Raw genomic sequence first — 6178 nt, forward strand, 5'->3', positions numbered from 1 at the left:
TCTTTAGGTGCAGCTAACATCTGTTACTATATTTAATATAGCACAACATTACATGTCTAGTCTAAACCCACATGACAGCCAGATCTCAGCTTTAACACACCCTTACTGTAAGCATCAGAACATTTAAAAAATAATTAGAGCCTTTTGTTTTGATAGGAAGCCATATGCAGGTGATTGAGCCCCCCACACAGTGCGTCACACCAGAACCACCAAACATCTGTGAGGGGGAATCCTGCAGAAAACGGATGTAATGCATACATTCAAGAGCTCAGGTGTCTTCAAGGCTGATGTATTAAATGTCAGTCCACTAACCAGCAGAATGATTGGGCTGTAATTCCACATTAGCGCTCATCTCTGCTGTCAGAGGTGATGTTTGTGCTGGAGTTTGAAGAGCTGCTTTCTCATCAGTATGAGTGGTCAACTAGAGCCCGGGGTCAGAAAACTCACCTGTGCTGACCACCAGCGCCGCAGTACTCCTGCTGCCATGGCAACGCAAACTTCATAATAATAATTCTGGAAAAGTGGAAGCGTAGGCCAACAGGCTTCAGGCTACAATAACCCACAACGTGTAGCATGTAAAGATACTGCGCTTCTTCACATTTACATTACCTTTCCTGTCATCCAACAAAATAGTGATGGGTAATTTACTAACGCAATAACATTTTTGTCAAATCTTTAATTAGATATCCATTCAGTGTACATTTAATGTAGCGACTCACTTCTAAGTTTGCATTTAGTTAGCATGATGTATTTATCGTTGTATACCTTTAACGGTGGTTCGAAAGACCCACGTAATACAAAGGTCACATGATATAGCTGACATTTTCCAGCCCGAAAGCTGTCCAAAACCCACCAAAACGCCCGAAATATCAGATTAATGTTGAATTTTTATTTATTAAAATCGAAATTAACCTAGTTACTTTAACAGTCATAATTTTAATCATACAGCAAACAACACCAGCAGTCACAGAACCACAGCATGACCAGGTTTCATTGAAAAACTGCCCCCCTCTCACCCACACTGCAATGCTAGTTTTACTTTCGAAATGGGGTGTAAATTAGTCCTATTTAGCTCTTTAAATACTTTTACACATAATTAGGAGCTGCTTGTCAATCAGACAACGCTTTCATGTTTGTTCTTGCTGTCAATTGCGAAAAAAAATATTAGTTTAACTGCAAGCTCTACATTATTAATATTATTATGATATTTTTTTATTATTCAAGTGGCCAAATTCTGACAGGAAATTGTACTGGCCAGTTTGTTATTTGCCTATTAATGACAATTGACTTTGCCTTAATAGGCAGTTTTTAATTTAAAGCCTTGATAGATTGTTTTCCCTAATGATATATTATGTGATAAATTTGTATTTTAAAAATAATACATACACTGTAAAACACAACAGTCAACTTTACCACAAATGAAATGAGTGTATTTAACTCAAAATTGACTGAAAGTTAATTCTACTCATTTGAAAAGAGTTTTGAACACAGTGTTGAAGGTAATGCCAACTCGCCAATTGGTGAAGTTTTTTTTCCCTCTCCGCTGTTGCCACTAGCTTGCATGGTTTGGGATTAGTACAGCTGCGCATCGATGGATTTGCTCTTCAGTGTCTAGGCCCTCAGTAGTGAGTATTAAACCACACTGAACTGAGCTAAACTGAACTGAACTTAAACACTAAAAACTGAACTACCCTGTTCCAACTTACTATGCTCTTTTATGTAAAGCTTCTTTGACACAATCTAAATTGTAAAAGCGCTATACAAATAAAGGTGAATTGCATTAATGAGTTAATTAAATACCTCATTACTTCAACTTAAATGAAGTAAGTTCACAGTACTCATATAGATTAATTTTTTTAACTCAAATGGTTTGTAGCAATCGGTTTCCTCAAACGGTTTGAGTTGCCTTAACTCATTGGTGTTTACAGTACTCAGTTGAATAAATGAGTTCTCTTCATTTATTGGGTTTTATTGTGCTCAAATTGCTTTGTTAACTCAAATGGATTAAGATCTCAGTCCTCATTAGGATACATTTTTTTAACTTAAATGGTTTGTTGCAATTGGTTTCCTCAAAAGATTTGACTTACCTTAACTTTTTGGGTTTTACAGTGTATAAGCACATCAATACGGTTTTCATTTTTTTTGCCGGGAAGAGGGGTGGGGGGTATGGGGGGGTGTTGTTGCGCGATGGGTTATATTCATTTATTCTAAATCTTAAGAAAATGTTTTTGGCACATAAAAAAGTGTGATGACCATCCGACAAGCTAATCCAGCTAATAATAAAAGTTAAATAGAAAAAAGAATCATTCTAGTAGAAATGTGTGTGATTAAATATATAACTACATTATATTTTGGCTAATTCATGGCTACTCATTAAAATTTGTTTGGAAATGTATTATTTTTACTGTGTGCTAATGTTATGCACTAAAGTGGTAACGTTTCAAAAAGTGTAGCACACATACCTAAAGAATACATAGGAATGTCTTAAAAGAAAAAAAGTGTACTTCCTAAAATTGTTAGGTACTTTATAGGCCAATGTATCTTTGTAGTATCAATATGGACCTGTTTTTATTTTTATTTTTTATTTTTTTTCAAACCAAATCTGACTAGTGTGAACACTTTGGAAAAGTTAAAGTGATAGTTCACCCAAAATGTAAAATTTACTCACTATTACTCGATCAAGAGGTTCCAAACCTTTAAAAAATTATATTTTCTGTTGAACACAAAAAAATGTATTTTAAAGAAATCTGAAAACCTGCAGCCATTGACTTTCATTGCAGGAAAAACTAAAAGCCTAATGTGGAAGTGAATGGTTACAGATTTTCAGCTTTTTTCTAAACATCTTTTTTGTTTAAAAGGCAAAAGAAACTCATAAGGTTTGAAACAATAAGTGTATGTGTGGGGGGGGGGGGGGGTAAACTATCCCCTTAGGCATGAACTATCCCTTTAAGCATGGGCATTTACATGTGAGCAGTTTATACAAATTCATTAACCACCTAATAGTCATCCTTTTTCCACCTTTCACTTGTTTCAAACCTTTGTTTGAGTTTGTTTTTTTCTGTTGAAAAGAAGATATTTTAAATCTGAAAACCTGTAACCATTGACTTTCATAGTATGCTTTTCCTTCAATGGAAGTCAATGGTTACAGGTTTCTAACATTCTTCAAAATATCTTCTTCTGTGTTCAACAGAAAGAGTAACTCAAAAGGTTTGGATCCAGTTGATGGAGAATAAATAATGAGTAATTTTTAATATTTGGATGAACTATTCCTATAAATAACCATGAGATTGTGTCATCAGATTTTTAAGGATCACCCAGATCTCGTCATGTTTGTGTCTGTTTTGACGTCGCTCCCGTTCCTCAACAGCCCATGATGGAGTTGATCCCCCAGCTGTCCTGTGGATGGGACTCTCCACAGTTGGGCGGCTCCATCTGTCGGCGTGCTCGTGTTCTGGCTACTTCTTCTGTCATGTCTGACACGCAGCTGCACGGGTGTTTGTGCTGGAGCTCCAGCAGAAGAGCAGCACCGCTGAGCTGCTGAGAGACAGCAGACACCATCATCCAGTCGACACCATCATCACTTCATCAAGGAGAAACATCACACTTTTACATCTGACAAAATAACAGGGCAGACCTGGAAAATTCAACCAAATAACGTCGTCACAAAGTAAAAGTATTACAAACAGCTGATTAATATTCCATTGTCATTTAGATGAATTGTTTTATTAGGCCTACACAAATTGAAACAACGTTTTACTGGGTGTTTTTTTTTGTAAACCACTAAAAAAAAAGTTAGTTATATATACAGCTGAAGTCAAAATTATTAGCCCCCTTTGAATTTTATTCTTTTTAAAATATTTTCCAAATGATGTTTAACAGTGCAGGGATTTTTTCACAGTATTTCCTATGATATTTTTTCTTCTGGAGAAAGTCTTATTTGTTTTATTTTGGCTAGAATAAAAGCCGTTTTAAATTTTTTAAACACCATTTTAAGGTCAATATTATTAGCCCTCTTAAGCAATATATATATATGTATATATATATATATATATATATATATATATATATATATATATATATATGAACACAATTAAGCCTTTAAATGTCACTTTAAGCTGAATACTAGTATATTGAAAAATAACTAGTAAAATATGATGTCATCATGGCAAAGATAAAGAAATTGGTTATTAGAAATGAGTTTTTAAAAGTATTATGCTTTAAAATGTGCTAATTTTTATTGTACAAAATATACAGTGGCGGCTAATAATTCTGACTTCAGCTGTATATTTTTATAATGTGATGTTTCCCTATAGTAAGGCCTGATCAGCTGATGAGTGGTGATGATTCAGACTCTCACTCAGGTTAAAGAGTTCACCACGTCATGAACCAGAAAACCACAGTAAACATCTCTCCTTCTGCCTCGCTTTAGTGAAACTCCAGGATTCAAGACTCAGGTTTGTGACTCTGAGCAGACGAATGTTTTAGTTTGCATAAAAGATAATTCAGTTTTTCTTTCCTCCTCCTCCTCTTCATGGGAAATCCCTGGAGGCTGAGCTTCAGAAGGAAGGCCAGTGGAGTTTGATAACGTACAAGCAGAGCATTTGTTTTACTCACCCTTGAATCAAAGTTTCCTTTGTGTGTGTGTGGGACCGGATCTGTTTTCCAGGCCTGCAGACTCAGGAGAGTCCATTGAGTTCACATCAACAAAGAGGCCTGCGCTGAGACTTCCAAGAGCTGGAAAAACACAAACGCATGTCCTCGCGAACACAGACGGACAGCAGAGCAAAAACAGGTCTACGAAATAAAGCTGCCTCTTCAGATATGATGTGACCTCATTCAACTATACACTGCCTGATGGAAAAATACACACTGTCGAATGCTTGATTCTGCACTGCAAAAAATGCTTTTCTTACTTAGATTTTTTGTCTTGTTTGTAGTCCAAATATCTAAAAATTATTAATCCAATAAGAATTTTCTAGACAAGCAAAACATGTTGCCTTTTTTTAAGAAATAATCTGCTAATATTAAGTGATTTTTACCCTAAAACAAGCAAAATAATCTGCCAATGGGGTAAGCAAAATAATCTTATGTCAAAAGGAAAAACAAGATTATTTTGCTTACCCCATTGGCAGATTATTTTGCTTGTTTTAGGGTAAAAATCCCTTAATATTAGCAGATTATTTCTTAAAAGAAGGCAACATGTTTTGCTTGTCTAGAAAATTCTTCTCGAATTAATTTTTTAGATATTTGGACTACAAACAAGACAAAAAATCAAAGAAAGAAAAGCATTTTTTGCAGTGTGATTGGCTGGATGAACATACTAATGGTTCATTCACAAAGAAAAAGTCTTTACGTTTGTCTAAAAATGTGTTATGAAACACAAATATACCTTTTGAAAAGGTAGCGCTCCTGTGACAGATTATGCCTTTATTTCTGTGAGTGCAGCTTATGTTTGCGTTCGAATATTTGTGTTTTTTTATTCTTTTTAAAGTAACACACCTATGGATAAGCAGCAAACTATTGAAATCAAGTCTATATTTGGGTTTGTGATGTGTTTTTTGTCTTCTTTTTAGAGTCGTTTCACAATTGGGAGACAAACTCTACTGAAAACAACTGGAATATGTGTTTCTTATGTCATAGGGTGCTTTCACATCTGTAGTTCGCTTCATTTGGCATAAATGATGCATTGTTGTATTTTCTGCTGTCTTTGGGTCGTTTTGGCACCACACTGCGGGCTTTGGTCTAAATCAGTAAAAGAACCAAAATGCACTCATCTGACAAAATCCTTCTCTCTCATTGGCCCGATGTTGTTAAACAAAGTTCTTAAGCTGCTTATTGATTGGTCAGAATTCATGAGCGGGAAAATGCCAATGAACTCCCACAAGTAAACAAACCCGCAGACACAAAATGTCGCTTTTTATTATGAAGGAACGACTGCGCTGACTGATTGTATCTCTGCTTTAGACAAACTATACATTTCGAGAATGAAGCGCGGCTGGAAAACAGTGGCCGTTTCACAATATGCGTTCTTCAGCGGTCTTGCGTCCTCGTGTTCTTGTAAAACGTCATCATCAGCTGCCTAAGTTCAGTTCCAATACTCAATGCTTTTCTTACTTAGATTTTATGTCTTGTTTGTAGTCCAAATATCTAAAAATTCTTAATCGACCGCAAGTACGGA

General features: G+C 35.6%; 1 long non-coding RNA gene across 1 annotated transcript; it reads left to right on the forward strand.

Annotated features, from left to right (window-relative positions):
* Positions 1-3367: 3367 nt before the first annotated feature.
* LOC141376442 (uncharacterized) lies at positions 3368-5693 on the forward strand. The gene is made up of 3 exons (XR_012386515.1): positions 3368-3667; positions 4314-5028; positions 5108-5693. It is a non-coding gene; the product is annotated as an uncharacterized lncRNA (long non-coding RNA).
* Positions 5694-6178: the final 485 nt, after the last annotated feature.

This window comes from Danio rerio, chromosome 10, assembly GCF_049306965.1.
Source record: "Danio rerio strain Tuebingen ecotype United States chromosome 10, GRCz12tu, whole genome shotgun sequence".
NCBI classification, from domain to species: Eukaryota; Metazoa; Chordata; class Actinopteri; order Cypriniformes; family Danionidae; genus Danio; species Danio rerio.